The sequence below is a fragment of the Delphinapterus leucas genome, chromosome 10 (genome assembly GCF_059928025.1).
Source record: "Delphinapterus leucas isolate spDelLeu-1000000601 "Yukka" chromosome 10, BTC_Dleu_Yukka2, whole genome shotgun sequence".
Taxonomy (NCBI): Eukaryota; Metazoa; Chordata; class Mammalia; order Artiodactyla; family Monodontidae; genus Delphinapterus; species Delphinapterus leucas.
This window is the reverse complement of record NC_143138.1, coordinates 86,032,606-86,050,259: the sequence shown is the minus strand read 5'-3', so window position 1 is coordinate 86,050,259 and position 17,654 is coordinate 86,032,606. Positions and strand designations below refer to the sequence as shown.

Genomic DNA, 17,654 nt, shown 5'->3' with positions numbered 1-17,654 from the left:
CATTACAACTGGATTCAGGCTTCCCTTTTATCAAATCCTCAAGGATGACATTCAAAGTGAGCATGGACATTTGAAATCTAGCTGAAGCAATGGTTTTCTCTAGGAGGGAAGCTCTTTTATACCATCTTTAAAGGGGCTCTTAGGATTCTTCAGTTGATACATCGTGGTCAACAGATGTGGAGCTGAGAGTTCAAGTCACCTAGATGCGTATCCTGGTTCCTTGGTTTTCCCCATGTTACTGAATCTTGTTTAGCCTAGCTTTCCGCATCGGTATAATAGGCACAGCTATCGTTATCATTGATCATCGTTGATGATCGCCATCGTTGATGGCTTGTCATGTGATAGGTCCTCTAGACTCCACCCTTTTCCCTAGGACAGCCCTGGAAAGCTATCTAATGACTGATGGGCACGGATACCCACCAATGAGAGCAAACCAGCCTGTATCACTGGAGAGGCCCTAGTGGCTCTGCTGTGCCCGCATGTCTCTTTAGTTCCTGGATTGCAGGGTGGCCCACAGTGGATGGGGGAGGTTCCCTGTGGGGGGCTGGTGCAGCCAGGACAGTGGGAGGGTTTGGGCTCTGGGGCTTGAAGGCGCTGCTCTGGATGGTCTGGTATGAAAGGATGTCAGTATCTAACTGGTCCGTCCCCACTTTGCCAATGAGAATCCTGAGGATTAGATGAGGCAAGTTGCCCAAGACAACACAGCCAGTGAGTGGTGGGCCAGGGGAGTGTCACTCTGGCTCCCATGGCCTTACCCACTGAGCAGCCTTCCTCGATAGGACATGAAATAAGGCACGTGAAAGTGTCTGTTACAGTCTCTGGCGTGTGGTTGGTGGGTACTCAGTAAATCTTAGTGTCCCTTGCCCTTTGTCTGTACTCGATTCCTGCCCGGTTCTCCGTGGAATCCAGTGCTGTCCTCCTGTTTGGGGCTGGTTGGGGTCGGTAGATGTGGCTTCCACCTTTGACCTCTCCGTTACCCAGCAGGGCCTGGTCGGTGCTGTGACTCACGGTTTCCAGCTCTCCCAGGTGTACCACTGTGCACGGGAGTTTGCTCGCTATAGGTTGGTGAAGTATTCCAGGGCAGGATGTTTACATCCCCTGGAGGAATGGGCACAGAATCAAGTCAGCCCTTGCTTGGCAACCCCTGGCTGTTCTTTGCAGCCTAAGGCGCCCTGCCAAACCAGCTCAGGAGAGGCAAACGTAACAAGTGCTGATGCGCTTGTATTTTATAGAGAACATAATAAAAGTTTTCAGGATGATTTACTGTCCTAAACAAGAAAATACAATGGACGCCATCCATTATTCAACATGCTAATGATAACCTTTACTCTCTTGTCGAGGATGATCTAAGGTAGCGTTTGGTGGAAGTACAAAGAATACGCAGGGAACGCGCACACACACACACACACACACACAATCCCACGACATTCCATGCTGTGACAGTTGGAAAATTAATTGTGGAACGAAGGGATTTAAAACCAAGTGGAAAGGTAGGTTTCCACGTTTGCGACTTTGCGAGTGTCATTAAAGTAAAATTAAAGGGGTTTCTTTAATTTTAGGTGATTGACTTGGAAATGTCCCCCACGCAAAGTGAGTTTTGAGACCTCATTGAAAGCTTTCTTGTGATGTTGTTTTTTGCTTTCTTGTAATTTTTATGAAGTATATTTCTTGCAACTGACATTATTCCAGCCACATGGAGAAGAGGGCCCAGAATTAGATCATTGCTCAAGATCGTCATTCATGGACCAGTTAACACTTAAGCGTCAGGGGTCGGGGAGATGACTTGGCATACCGTTGTTCCCTTTTAAGGGGAGAAACTGAGTGCTTTTTCCCCTGAGAATGACAGTTGACTGGAAAACAGAAAAGTTTGTTTTGGTTCCATGCGAGTTTGATAGAGTTGGCAGAATCTTCCGTTGCTGACGCAGGAGGACTTTTTCCCAAGTCAAGAGGAAATGGTAATCAAAGGTATTTCCCCCGTGTTTAGTGATGCTCTGTATGTTTCAGTGGATATCAATAAAAGGTAAATCAGTACAGACAGGTGATTTAGATGCACACCATAACTCAAGTATTGATATCACCAGAGAGAAGTACATTTCTAAATTTCTCTCCTTGAAGCTTTTTCACTAGTTTGTGGACCAAAATAGTCTTCTAATGGAGAGGAGAGCCTGGAGAGGGTTGAGAGCTGAGCCTAGGCTGCCTGTTCCTGTCTTTCAGGAGACTATTAAAGACATTTAAAAAAATAAACAAAAGCAAAAGCTTTTGCTGATTCCCTTAAATGGTTTTTTGGCTATGAAAATGGAAGCATCCCTAAAAAATCTTAATGTCCTCAGCAATTCTCCAAAAATTTCCTCCATCATGGTTTTCAGATTTATGAGTAATAATAGAAGGCAGCGTTTCTCAATTCTGAATCAGAGCAGAACAGGCTGTGTTGGGAGCAGTCAGGACTTGGGCTCCAGAGTTGGTTGGATGGGTGACCTAGACAAGGTGGTTAACCTCAGCCAGGTTATAATTCCACTGTTGTAACGTCCGAAAGATTGTTGGTCATTATAAGGTTGAAATAAAGCAATGTAGGTAAAGTATTTAGTATGGTGCCTAGCACAAAGGAATCCTTCAAGAAATATTGCCCTTCCACTTCCCTCCCTCAAAAGGAAAAAAAAAATGCTTAAATATATGTCAAAGTTAAAAAATAAAATTGAGAATTTAAGGAAACTTCCCCAAATAAGACATAGTCATATACTTAGTATTAACAAAAGAGAGTCTGTTTTTATACTTTCATCCCTTTAGTAAATGTTGATTGAGTGCCTGTCATGTGTAGGTGCTAGGAACAATTTCCTTCTACTCAGAAGCTGGTGAAACCCAGCTACGCAAGCAGTCAAGTCAAATTTTAAAGGTTTTTCCAGGAGGTAAAAGTGACTAGGGGCGATGCTACTAAAACCAACTGGATATAAAGTTGAACCACCGGGTCTCATTCTAGAGTTTTCCAAAAGATAGCTCTTAAACTATGTTCTTCTTCATTGAGGGGCTTCTAAAAGTCTTTAGTCTTCTCTCCACCACTGCCTACTTGCAACATCATGTTTAGGATTATTCTGAAGGATTCTGAGACTTTCCACAACTATGTCTATTTCAAGTCTTTTCTCAGAAGATGGAACTCCACAGAAGGCAGTTCACGTGATTTTTAGTCTGAATCTATAAATAATTGGTGTATCCATTTTAGCCCCCCAAACTCCCATCTGGTTCTCTGTTCACATGAAACACTAGGCCAACAACTTGGAAGGGTAGTAATATCTCGCGATGCATGGACATCGTAGGATAATTGCAATGATAGTAGATGCTCCTCGCTTCTGATTTTTTGAGGACTGGAACTTGGGCTTTCCCAAGGTAATTAGCACAAGATCAGCAGGCTGGTTGGGGGAAATAAATCACTTGGAGGAAGGCATTTATTACCTCTTCCCTGTTCACTTGTCCTGCGTGCTTGCAGTCATCGAGACTCCTGGTTCAGGATCAGAAGGCCTGACCTGGTCCCTGCTCCTATGCAGACTTTTTCTAATTCCTGCATGTGAGAGAGGCAGAAGACCACAGCTTGTGTGGGGGATCCCAGATGGAGTTTGCAGGATGGAGATAAGAAAATGGATCTCTTTTGATTGGTAAACTGAGAAATTTAAATTGGAACAGCAATGAAAAAACCATACATGTTGCGGGGTGGGGTCGGGGTGAGGCAACCCATGATGTTGCTTTTGCATCTGTAAAGAGTCATTTTGTAGAGTGATCTGCACTTTAAGAATTCCTAATGGGTACAGGCAGTTTAGACTCTGAGCTCAGTGTGTTGGAGTCTCTGATCTTGTTCTTCTGATTGGGGGGCGGGGGGAGGGCGGGAAGGGGAAACAATAAGAGACACGCAAACACACACTCAACAAAAGATGGGGAAAATGTGAGCACCAGGCGTGTCCCTGCTGATTTGGGGATGACAGTTGAAGAGAGAAGAACATTTCAAGTGCAGGGAGTGAAGCAAGAATAGCCCCCCCCCCCCCCGCCAGGAGAGGGCAGAAGGGTCAGCAAAGGTAAGTTTATGAGCCAAAGAGAGTTGGGGGAGGGGAGGGGGTGGAAGGGGGGATGGGGTTAGAGAATCAGGGGAGCGGAAACCCAGCACACGAAACCCGCCATGATATGTTGGAGATGTTTAATTTGAAATTGTGATCCCTACAATTACTGAAAATGGAGCAGTTAAAAAGGAAAGCAGTTCCACTGTGACAGGGCAGGAAGAACCCAAGACACATTGGACATTTGAATGCCTTTAATTAAAAAAAAAAATGCCTTTTTGACAAAGTTCTCCTTTTAGATCTGGTGAAATGCGTATTTTGCCTCCTTCCTCGTGAATCACTGTGTGCTCTGTATCTTCTTTATGGAGAGTAAAGAAGCATCCAGAGATGGAAAACTGCCTGGCGCCAGCAGCTCAGACTTTTCCTCTGGATCCTATAGGAATGATGAGAAAATAAGTGAGGCGGTCTGGGAGGGAGATGGGATGTGAACAAAGAATTCTGGAGTGTGAGAGTTGGAGGTGGATCACTGTGTTAGGTCTTAGACTTCTTGTCATTAAAGAGGATAGGACATGACTTTAGTAAAACTCTCACTACCACCCCAGATCTCCCCCATCCCCATCCCATTCCATGAACCCACCTGGAATGGGAGAGCCCCCTCTCCTCCCACCAAACCAACCTGGAATTGGAACCGTCTTTTCCCTTGTGCCCTCCTGAGAGTGACTGGCAGTGGAAGCCACAGAACTGCCAAGTTCTGAAGAAGGCGTTCAGTTCAGGTCCATTCACGATGTACATTCACTTTGTGGGTGGAAAGAAACCTGGAGAAGACAGAGGAAACACAGCTTAAAGCCTCCAGAAACTGGCAGGCAGACTTCCAGAAGGAGGCTCCTCCAAGGAATCTTCTCCTCGAATTAAACCTGGGTCTGAAACACATTTGCAAATGATCAGGCTTAAAAGTGGGATTGGGTTTCCTTGTGTCTTGCTGATAGGGGCCCAGAGACTTTTGTGGGTTGTTTTTTTTTTTTTTGAAGATGAGAAGGAAGAAATAAGGCACCATGAGAATGCAGAGCTGAAAATTCTGGGCAGCAAATCACTAACTTAGACCAGCCTCTTCCTCTGATAAATGCTTCCCAAATACATCATGGCCTTCATGGAAAATACTGCTTCCTAATGTCAGATTATGCAGTAATAGTCGCTGAATGAGAACATAAATGCGTTTAAAAGAAATTCATCAGTTGGCTCTAAGGCTCGTGTGGCTGCTCACTTATTCTCTGCAGTGTTCAGCCATTAGCAGACCGCAATGAAACAGCTTTTTATTTACAGACCTCCGTTTATGATACATTTACCTGGTGTGATTAATTAAAGATGATTTTTAACCCCATATCTTTCTTTAAAACGCTGAAGAGGCAGTCCAGAGTTTTTCCATCCATAAATGGTGGTCATAAACTACCATAAGATGGCACTGTAACATAAATTATGGGAAGAGTCAGCTATATGGTGTAAGGACTGAAAGAATGAAAAGTCGAGCGCCAGATTTGCAGGTGAGCAGACGGGAATTATTCCCAAAAAGCTGCATTAACTAGGAAACGTGCTAAAAGCATGTTATACTCACACTGGATTTTAATCAGGGAGACGCTGTCCAGGAATTCAATGCAGACAAGCCCTTTTACTTTTTCAGAGAAAATGAATTCCAATACAATGTGAAAGAAAAGATTTCAAAAATACTAAGAGAAGTGAGGCTGCAATTGCGGGTACAAAAAAATATGGGAAGGTGTTTTCCACTCTGAGTTCTGTCTCAGGAATATAATAACTGAGGTCAGAATGAAAGGATTGTTGAACCTTTTCCCATTCTTCTGACTTCCCTGTCATCCCGGGAGGGGGAGAGAGGCAATCTTAGAAAAATGGCCAACCCCACAGGGCCTGGCTGTGGTGTCTGAATGTGGTGCCAGCACATTTATCCCCTCGGTTTTGTTGTTGTTTTGTGTTTTTTTGTTCTGTTTTTTTAACAAAGCAAGCATTGCCTTTTACAGATGAGCACTGGGGAATAAAAGTATTTTGGGATATTGATGCAGTAGGCATCATTGGTTGCTTTTTTTTTTTTTTTTTTTTTTGCCATGCTCTGTTCGAGAGGGGCTCAGTCAGTGCTGCCTCTGCCAAAGTGGCCCTGATCTAGTGGCCCTGGTTTAGTGGCAATCCCTTAGAGATTATAGAGGAAAGGGGCAGAAACGTCATCCAACTTCCTTTGTAGGGGCTCCATAGCTTCAGGTGCAGTGGAAAACAGCAGCCTCACCAGTGTGTTCTCTGGCTTCATAGAAAAGCTCTTTAAAAAAAAAAAAAAAAAATCAGTTTCTTGGAGATCTTAAGCTATTGTGATACCAAGTGGGTACTCTCTTTGGGTTGGCATAAAAGCAGGTACGTGCTCTTCTCTGCTTAGCAAGCAGGTATCCAGGCCCTGTTCAATACCGTACACTGGGGAGAGGTGCTGAATGCTGCTGGAGCCATGAGATGGCTTTTGGAAGCGCTTAGCCTCCCTGCAAACAGCGGACTATGCTTGGCTAAGAGGAGGTCATTGGGGAGCCTGGCTTTATGTAGAACATCAGGCTCCTTTTCTTAATGATTTTTAACCCCCATCACTCCAGTAGAGAAAATAGGGGAAATGTCAGGTAACTGACAATACTGGTCAAAGACCAATCAGAGATGCATCACGGGGGATGTTGTAGCCTAGAAAGCCCACGCCTGGTACCGTGGCCTCGGAAGCCCACAGAGCCCCACTTCTAGCTGATGCAAAAACCGATGGGTTTTCTCTCTGGTGGGTTAAGCCTCCATCTGGGGGAAGACAGTCTTGGCTGGTCTCTGGCAAGTAAGCCCCATGCCAGAGAGTCTATGGCACACACATGGAGTCATCACCCATCTCATTCTATTGAGTAGACATGACCATTGCAACCTCTCAGCTCCCGTTGTAAAATCACTGTGGTATTAAGATGTCTGTTTCTCAGAGAACATGAAGTGGAGGCTCGCCTGGGGGTGGAGCAAAGGGAAAAGACTTGCCTCTTAATGCACCGGCGTCCTCTGCTTCTGTTGGCAAAAATCTGTTGTGAAATCTCATACCTGCTTTGTTCCTCTGATTACCTGCTTGCTTAAGAATACTGAATTACCCCTCCCAACTCTTGCTAATTGTCTTCATAAATGTTATTTTGAAAATACTGTTTTAGACACCCCCGAGACATTTTTTTCTCAAATGGACAAAGTTGTATCTTTGTTCATAGGTGTGTGAAAGTTGATATTTAAGGATCCCAATCCCTTTCCTGAAACTCTTAGTGCCAGAATATAGAATCGGGGGGATTTTATAAAGGTATGATGGTGCATGGACCATGCATCATATACCCTGTAACTGGTAATTTAATATTTCTGCAGTGAAATGTGTGAATGTTCAGGTTAATGGTCCAAGTAACATCTATAAAGATCCAGTATCAGGTCAGGTCTTGCCAACATTGAGTTAATTAGAAAAATAAGCAAAACTTTGAATTTCTGAATTATGAATAAGGGAATGTTTTTATATTGTATAAGTGTTTATATTTTAGAAGAAATATGGTGTTGAAGTTACATTCAAAATCTGTGGATTATGTAGAAAGGTAGACTTTGAGGTCTGGCTCTGAAGTTGCCTCTAACCATAATTTCTTATATATCCATCACTTTCTACTTTTTATTTCTTACTGACTAATTAGAACCTCCAGCCACGAGGTTGCAAACTCGTGTGTTTAAGGAGACCAGAAAGATACTGTGAACTGGGTGGTAGACAACAGGGAATGCTGAGGATCAGGGCAAAGGAGAAACCCGCAGTGTCCAGAGGAGGCGCCCACAACCAGCCAGTTCCTGATGTCTGCTGCCACATGGGAGAATATCCCAGGTCATGCCCTCATCAAGATAAATCAGAAAAAAAATTATTTGAAATACTCTCAACTTTTAAATCTTAGTAAATAATTCAATTTTTTAAACATTCCATGCAAAGCATATCACCTGTGATGTTTTCATTAGCACTCAAAACCATTTATATACCAAAAGAAGAAAAAAACACCAAGACCCTACACACACACACACACACACACACACACACACACCACCTTATCATCCTCACCTTCCCCCAAGCAGATTCTCCCTGCTTTCTTGTGGTCGCTGTCATTTCCACTCTGGCTTTGATGGCCTCCCTAGTCAACCTTGACACCCATGGCCGTGTATTTAAACTGTGTGTTGGATATAATAGAATGACCCCCTTTAGCCTAGACCTTGCATTATTCCTGTTATCCCACTAATGAGATGTGGAGGGCCTCAGTCCTAGGATGCGTGTATGCACCCCTGTTTTCTCCTTTCCTACACTGACCTGTCTCTCCAAAGAGCCACACAGATTATGCCTCTGCGTATTGTCCCGTCTCCTCATTCACGTTTTTTAAATTGAAGTATAACTGACATGTAATATTATATTAGTTTTAGGTGTACAACACGATTCGATGTTTGGGCATATTGCAAAATGATCACTACAGTAAGTCTAGTTGCCATCTGTCGCCATACATAGTTATAAAATATTTTTTTCTTTTGATCACTTTTAAGATACACTCTTAACATTTCAAATATGCAATACGGTATTATTAACTATAGTCACTATGCTGTACATTACACCCCCATGATTTATTTATTTTGTAACTGGATATTTATACCTTTTGACTCCCTTTCCCCGTTTTGCTCAGTCCTGATCCCCTGCTACTGGCAACCACCAGTTGGTTCTCTGTATCTATAAGCTTGTTTTGTTTTTTTCTCCTTTTTCTAATTCGAGATATGAGTGAGATCATATGGTATTTGTCTTTCTCTGTCTCACTTATTTCACTTAGCATAATGCCCTCAAAATCCATCCATGTTGCTGAAAATGGCAAGATTTCTTCCTTTTTTATGGCTGAGTAACATTTCATTGTATATATGTACCACATCTCCTTTATTCATCTGTTGATGGAGACTTACGCTGTTTCCATCTCTTGGCTATCATAAGTAACGCTGCAGTAAACACTGAGATGCATGTATCTTTTCAAATTAAAGTTTTTATTTTCTTCAGCTGAGAATCCAGAAGTGGAATTGCTGGATCCTTTGGTAGTCTATTTTTAATTTTTGGAGGAAACTCCCTACTATTTTCCATAGTGGCTGCACCAATTTACATTTCCACCAACACGGCACAAGGGTGCCTTTCCTCCACATCCTTGACAACGCTTGTTATCTCTTGTCTTTTTGAGAGTGGGCATGCTAACAGGTGTGAGATGGTATCTCCTTGCAGTTTTAATTTGTTTTTCCCTGATGATTAGTGATGTTGAGATCGTTTCACGAAGCTATTGGCCACCTGTACGTCCTCTTTGGGAAAGTGTCTACTTATATCTTCCCGTTTTTTAATCGAGTTGTTTTTTTTGCTATTGAGTTGTATTAGTTCTTTATATGTGTTGGATATTAGCCCCTTAACAGGTAAATGATTTGCATATATTGTCTCCATTCAGTAGGTTGTCTTTTAATTTCGTTGGTGGTTTCCTTTGCTGTGCAGAATCCTCATCCACTTTCAATCTGACCCAATAGAGATAAACCAGTTCCCTAATTAACAAATCCTATGTGCTTTTTCTCTGTTTTCTTTGTTTGTTTTTTTGTTGAGTTAAAAAGAAAACTGTATGATACAGTTTAAAACTGTATAGTTGATATACAATGTTGTGTTAGTTTCAGGTGTACAGCAAAGTGAATCAATTATGCATTTACATATACCCACTCTTTTTTAGATTCTTTTCCTATATAGGCCATTACAGAGTCTTGAGTAGAGTTCCCTGTGCTCTACAGTAGGTCCTTATTAGTTATCTATTTTACATATACGAGTGTGTATATGTCAATCCCAATCTCCCAATTTATCCCCTGCGCCCCCCCGCACTTAGCTCTTTCTGTGTTTTCTTGAACTAACTTGAATCGTTTACACCTTTTGAAAGTCCCTCTTCCCTGTTGTCTATGTCATTACATGCCTTGGGTTTCCTCCTTTTTTCCCCATCTTTTCACTCACCATACTCCAGCTTCGTCCTACCAGGTCCTGGCTTCAGCTTCCTTCCTCCCTGTACTCACAGCCACTTTATTCTTTGGACCTCACGACCATCTCGGCCATTACACAATCTAGACTTGTAGGTGTGGCTTGTCTCCTCAGAGACAAGACCTCAGCTTCCAGTTGGATGTTCCACAGGCTACTCACACTCAACCTCTCCAGAATGGAGCCTCGCACATTCCTCTCTAATCCAGATCCGCTTCCTCGTCTCCATTCTCCTGTTTGTGAATTAAAATCAGTCATCTGTGACCTAACGCACTTCCCATCCCAACAGTGAAACCAGTAGGGTCCATCTCCCTCGTGGTTCTTTTTCATCCTCACTGTCAGAGCCTTTCTTACTCTTATTACTACTGTCCCCATTCTCGGGGTCTTAACCCGCCAGCCTGTCCTGTGAAATTGGAGAGTATAGTTCCTAAATCCCGACAACCATCATGTTTTCACCTGATTGTCCAACGGCTCCTCCACATTAAGTCGATTCTCATTTCTAAGCTGTTAAGACTATGAGTAACCCTAATCTACCTGATTTTCAGTCTGATTGACCATGAGACCCATTTATACCCCGTATAAATTTGATAAACCTAACTACATTTTGAAACTTTCTCTTTCCTCTGGAAGGAATTGTGCACTTCCTTATCTAAATTGAAGGCTTCCTTGCTGCCCAGAGACTCAGGTGCAGTTGCTGTAGTTTGACCAATTCATACATTGTGCCACATAATGAAAATTGTTTTACCATCTTCATTTAGACTTCCTTCAACATGTTATGGCTTGTATGTACTCCCAATGGTAAAATAGAAGAAGAGGAGTTCGTGGCCTCTGAATATATTTAAAGCCCTTTTTATTGCCCTGACTATTTCCTGAGCAAGTGCTAAATGGCTGTGCAACTTGGCCAAATAAAAACAACCTGTATGGCTGAGAGTCAACAAATTGGTAATAGAGTATGACATACACAGAGCCATGGCAGCAGGAAAAGTCAAGTTTAAATTTCCTGCTAATAATGGTCATCATCAGCGTCTAACGGGGCCATGATAACTAACTTAAAAATAGTTTAAAATAGGACACGTTATTATTATTTTTTTTTTTTTAGGGCTCGCAGGCATCTCACTGTTGCGGCCTCTCCCGTTGCGGAGCACAGGCTCCGGATGTGGCTCACGGGCCCAGCCGCTCTGCGGCATGTGGGATCCTCCCGGACCGGGGCACGAACCCGTGTCCCCTGCATCGGCAGGTGGACTCTCAACCACTGCGCCACCGGGGAAGCCCTAGTATGGTCATTTTTTTTTCCCCATCTTGAATCCAAATTCAGGTGCCTTTTTTTGTTTTGTTTTGTTTTTGTGGTACACGGGCCTCTGACTGTTGCGGCCTCTCCCGTGGCGGAGCGCAGGCTCAGCGGCCATGGCTCACGGGCCCAGCCGCTCTGCGGCATGTGGGATCTTCCCGGACCGGGGCACGAACCGGCGTCCCCTGCATCGGCAGGCGGACTCTCAACCACTGCGCCACCAGGGAAGCCCGAGGACACATTATTGAAATAGGGTTTTACATTAAATATACGGTTCATTCAAAAACCGCAAGGCGAGTGAACTTTTATTTCTTTTGGAAAAGATTTCTGGCTCTAGGTTTTGCAGTGGAATTTGTTAGAAAATGCTCTTGGTGCATTACGAGAGACATGCTAGTTTTTTTCATTGGCTCTCACTAGAAATGCAAGTCCCTTTATTTTGTCAACGCTCAGGCACAGGAATTTAAGCATTTCTTTGGTTCTTAAATCTCTTCATGATACAATAACAATGAAAATGCTTTGTTTCTGTCATCCCTGAGGACAGATGAAGGCTCATGTACCCCAAGGAAGTTTTATGTCTGGCGGAGTGAAGTGACACCACATAGCACTAGGTTAAGAAAGGCTTATTGTGGAATCCATCCTGATTGTTCTACTCCAAAGAGAGGATGTGAAGAAATACTTCTTCCTCTCTCCTCTGAGCTCATCAGGAAGGTCCAAACCCAATGATAAAATTGGGCGGAGGAGGTAAATTCATCTTTCCCCATACAACTGGAGTTGGATAACCAGCCTTCTAAACTGAATAGGTTCTCTTTTTTTTCAAAGTGGGCAAACGTATCCTAGCTTTCAAAGTTCAGATTCCAACTCAAGGAATTGGAAATTCTCACATGCCCTCCAGAAGCTAATTGGTTTCTTAAAATATTACTAATGCCGTATTCAGATACTTTAGCATCCACCAAAACAACCACTGTAAATTGAGAAGGTATGATGACTGAGAAAAAACACCAATGTGTTTTCACTTCCCAGTGAAACACTGACACTGGGGTCTGTGAACGCTTGCCTGTCTTGTACTGCTCTACGTTGAGTTTCACAGCCTGGATTACGCTAACATTTCAATTTAACTTCAGGGCTGTAGCCATGGCGCTAGCGGATGACTAAGCTGTGGTTAATTGTACAGGTGACGGAAGTAAGTGTCAAGAGAATGTAATCAACAGCTGAGGCTTTTGAAATCTTCCCATACCAAGTTTATATCCTCAAATTTCTGCACTTACGGCTGTGTGGCCGGAGAAGATGATTCCAACCTTATTATGTAAAGGTAAATCCCAGGACCTCCACACCCCGAGGATGTATGAAACGCCTTGACGTGCCCAAGGGTTGCTGCACCCTGAGGAACAGCAGCTCTTAAATCCCTGCATGTGACTGAGATTATCAAGATCTGGCGCTTGAAGATTGTTCTATGTAGAAGACATTTGTTGGCTGAAGATAAATTGCTCTCTGAATCCCATCTTGGTAGCCAAAATTTTACCTTTTTCCACGATCACATTTTTCTTCAAACATCAGCAGGGTAATGTGAATAGAGGTTGGAGGTTTTGAAACACACTTCAAATGCCTGGTTTTAGACAGGACCTCTTCTGCTTTTCAAGCTCATTGATCCTTGCTGTGACACACCACATCTGGTCGTGTCTCTCCCAGTCTGTTTATGTAACATAGCATGGTGTCAAGTGGTACTGGATTCTGGCACAGTCATCAGCCAAAGAGATCAGAAAATCAAATGTTATTTCTGAAAACTGCAATAGCAGTGCCAATGTATTTTTAAATTTGTTCAGACTCTTTTTTTTCCCCCAAGAAATAGAGGTGTTGATTTTAAAGGCTTGTACTTTTAAAATTTCTTGTTCAAAGAACCGTTGTGCCCACAAACTGGAGGGCAAAGCGTTTAGTTGCTCAAGTGAGCAAATATTTATTGAATGGTTACTTTATGCCAGGCACTCTGTCTGGCACCATATTCATTTTCTGAGCTGCACAGGAGTGAGAGAAACTAAGTCAGACATTTAGCTCAATAAATGGGAATTGTGCGCTGACTACTCCATATGCTGATGACTCCCCAATTTATGACTCTAGCTCTCCTTTCTCCCTTCCACCCCAGAATCAGTGTGTCTGACTACCTTCCAGTATCTTCAGCGGCATGTCCAGTAGGCATCTTACACTTACGTGTCCACTAGAGACAGGAGGTAGAACAGAGCTGACCAGGGCCTGGGGGGAGGAGAGATGGGGAGTTAGTGTTGAATGGGTACAGAGTTTGTGTTTGGAATGATGGGCAAGTTTGGGGACTGGACAGTGGTCATGGCCACAGCATTGTGAATGTACTTCATACGACTAAATTGAACACTTAAAGATGAGTGCAGTGGTAGATGTTGTTTGTGTTTTTTGCTGCCATGAGAACAGTACACATCCAACACTAACCTCAGTTTTCACTCCCCACACCTGTTCTTCCTGCCATCATCTTTATCGCGGAAAATGACACCTCTACTCATTTTTAGGCTCATGTTAAAAACTTGGTGTCATCACCATTGATTTTCTTTTTCTCACATCCAACATTGGCTCCATTCTTTTCTTGTTGTTGTTGATTTATTATTTTTATTGACAAGGTTTATAGGAACAAATTAAATATTTAAAATCAAATGCCAATTATTAAGTCTCATTTAGTTGTTTATTCCATTCATTTGTATTAAGTATACCTTTCTCTAATGTCGTAATAACTTTATCAAGAAACAAGTCAGGGCTTCCCTGGTGGCACAGTGGTTAAGAGTCTGCCTACCAATGCAAGGAACACAGGTTCGATCCCTGGTCCAGGAAGATCCCACATGCCGCGGAGCAGCTAAGCCCGTGAGCCACAACTACTGAGCCTGATCTCTGGAGCCTGTGAGCCACAACTACTGAGCCCACGTGCCACAACTACTGAAGCCTGCGCCCCTAGAGCCCGTGTTCCGCAACAAGAGAAAGCCACGACAATGAGAAGCCCGCGCACCGCAACGAAGGGTAGTCCCCACTCACCACAACTAGAGAAAGCCCACACGCAGCAACGAAGACCCACCACAGCCAAAAATAAATAAATGAATAAAAAAGAAAAGAAACAAGTCAAACCTGTGAAAACACCTGTTTACAGTCAACATGTATCATTTTTATATATTTCGGTTCTATGATGCAAAGATATTTTAAACACTCAACGGTTTATCAAAGGCCTTATTCTTGCATAAGCCGCATGTTTTATTTTAAAATTAAGAGATTATCTAATAAACTCATTAAGACAGTTAATTTAAAAGACACAGTTAGTCTCGTTCAGTAGTGGTCCACATGTTGATCACCTAGAATCCTACATTGGCTCCATTCTTAAAACCAGGTCGGCGGCTCCACCTTCAAAATACATCTAGAATCCACTTCTCATGTTCCCCACCTCAATTGCTTGATCCACATCATCTTTTGCCCGGGCCTCAGTGGCCTCTTAACTAGTCTCTTTCATTCTTGCCCTTCTTTAGTTCGTTCTCCACACATAACTAGAGTGATTCTTTTCACATATATGTTCAATCATGCTGTTCTTCTGCCCACTCGCACCATTGCTTTCCCATCATAGCACAGTCAAACTCAGGGTCTTTCTGGCCCCAAAAGGACCCACATGGTCTAGACTCTGGCTACCTTGCTGAACTCATCTCCTGTCACTGTGCCCCTCACTTTGTTCCAGCCACGCTGGCCTCCTTGGTGTTCCTGGAACATGTTAAGCACATCCCTGCCTCAGGGTCCCTAACTAGATGTTCCCTCTGCCTACAGTATGGTTCTCCAGCTAGCACCAGTATCAGCTCAAATGTCACCTCCTCGGCGAGCTTCCGGGCCATCGTCTGAAATAGCATCACCTCCTACACCATTTTCTCTCACTTTGCCCAGCTTTGTTTATCTATGTGTCCTGTTGATTTTCTTTTCCTCTTCCACCAGGATATAAGTTCCACGAGGGCAGGAATTTTTTTCTGACCTTAATTCCTCCTCTCTCCTTAGGTGCAAAATGGGCCTGAGATTCAGGTCTGCCAAACAAATGCCTTTTGTTTACTGCCTTATCCCCAGTAGCCTGGGACTTGTGGTTTTTCAGTAAATATTATATAATCTGCAGGGCACATACCTATTTTTTCCTGTCGTTCTTAGTACATTAGTTGGGCTATTACAGAGAACTGAGTTATCAAATAAATTCCCGCTTGGGAATGAATTACGTTTTCACTCTTGCTATGTTAAAACCTTTAACTTACGGGCAAAGGAATTTTAGGGCGTGAAGTTTCTAAAATGTAACATTAAAAAAATAGTAAATTTTAGGCAATTTGATTAAGATTTGGGAGAACACAAGAGCAGCTCAGGGCAAATAAATGTAATTCCAAAACACATGGTTGAGTCGATGGTGTTCCTCTCGGTTCTTTGGATTAGGAGATTCAGAGATGTTTCAACAAAAGGGAGATCCTGTCTTACTTTCTCACTTCAAAGTCCAAGGCACAGACCTGAGGTACGGCTGCATGCAGGTGATGGCACAGACCTCAGGTATGGCTGCATGCAGGTGATGGAAAGAACTTTTCTTTCTTCTGTCTGTTTCTCAGCAGCTCTGCCTCCTCTGGCGTTGGCTTTATTCTCAGGCAGCGCTAGGATTCTTTCTTCCTTGTGGCTGGTACTCCCAAGGAAAAGAGGGCTTCTTCATATCATGAGTCCAGCAGAAGCCCCAGGACTCAGATGAGACCGTTCAGTGGCCAACCTTGAACCCATATTGTATCCAGGGAGATGGAAGGCGTTCGTTTGGCAGACCTGAATCACAGGCCCATTTTGCACCTAAGAAGTGAGGAGGAATTAAGGTCAGCGCAATTAAGCCACCAGGAAGGGCTTATTCAAAGGGGCAGCAAAAGAAGGTGAAATGGGTGCATAAGGGCAAAAACATCCGCTGTTCACTAGATCAAGAGACGAAAAAAAGATTGCACTTGGCTCTGTGATGTCATACACTGCTCTTTTTCTTTCTTAACAATTTTTTTTAAAATTTCTTTTTGGCTGCCTTGGGTCTTCGTTGCTGCATGCGGGCTTTCTCTAGTTGCAGCGAGCGGGGGCTACTCTTCATTGCGGTGCGCGGGTTTCTCATTGCGGTGGCTTCTGTTACTGCGGAGCTCGGGCTCTAGGTGCGCAGGCTTCAGTAGTTGTGGCTCGCGGGCTCTAGAGCGCAGGCTCAGTAGTTGTGGTGCACGGGCTTAGTTGCTCCGCGGCATGTGGGACCTTCCCAGACCAGGGCTCGAACCCGTGTCCCCTGCATTGGCAGGCAGATTCTCAACCACTGCGCCACCAGGGAAGCCCATACACTCCTCTTTGATTTAAATATTTTCGGTTGGTTTTCGCAAATGGTAGTGGGTTTTAAGTTGATTGTGAATGGATTCATACGGAGTGTAAAACATGAGAGGGCTGTCCTTAGGACAGAAGAGGTCGCATGTGTCTGTCACCCTATGAGGGACTTGAGCACGGAAGCTAGGGGAATTGGGACAGTTCAGCCAATCCTTTGAACCTGTATTGACTCAAACAATATTTCTCCTTAAATGAGGAAATTTCTGTTTAACTGAAAAAGTTATTGAATAATGCAGAGTGTATAATAACGTATGTGGTGGTTGTCTGCATCCCTTGAACTAGTTTAACCCACATGACACTCAGCTTCCATTCACTTTTTCTATTTCCTTTTGCCCAAGCTCTAGCAACTGGATTTCTCAGCCCTGCCAGTGAGCCAAGCCCCCAGTCCATTGGAGACTGTGGGCTACAATGGTGGGAGCAATTGCTTTGGTCTCAGGAAGATGTAATTTTCAGTCCTAATTATGCCACTCCCTCTACTGATGTTCTTGGGCAAGTTACTTCATCTCCTTGAGCCTTAATTTTCTCATCTGCAAAGTGGGTATGATACTTTGATAATTGTTGTGTATTGTGAATCTTGAAAAGAAAAATCTGGGGAAAGACGACTTATAGCTCCAAGCTCATAAAGGCACTCGGTGAATGATGTCTGTGGAATAAATGAATGCTTCATGTCAGTGGCTTTGCCTAACCTCAGGTCCTAAGCTTTCAGCACTGATCTGTGTCCCTGTAATTAAATCTTCTGGGTCTAGCCATGTCATGAATGGTACAAACATGCCACTTAGAATGGAGGGTGATTTGGTGGGCAATACAAACCAACTCTGGTGCAGTTAAGCAAAAA

At 43.4% G+C, this 17,654-nt stretch overlaps 1 protein-coding gene across 3 annotated transcripts in view; it reads left to right on the top strand.

Annotated features, from left to right (window-relative positions):
- EIF4E3 (eukaryotic translation initiation factor 4E family member 3) overlaps positions 1–17,654 on the top strand; it is a 320,442-nt gene that overhangs the window by 58,104 nt on the left and 244,684 nt on the right. Inside the window, exon 7 of one of the 3 annotated variants that reach the window (XR_016394486.1) lies at positions 1–17,654. This exon is cut by the window's left edge and continues 21,251 nt beyond it; it is cut by the window's right edge and continues 50,516 nt beyond it. The exons of the other annotated variants lie outside the window; for them this stretch is intronic. The gene's annotated coding sequence lies outside the window, so the exon portion shown is untranslated. 3 annotated transcript variants of the gene reach the window in all.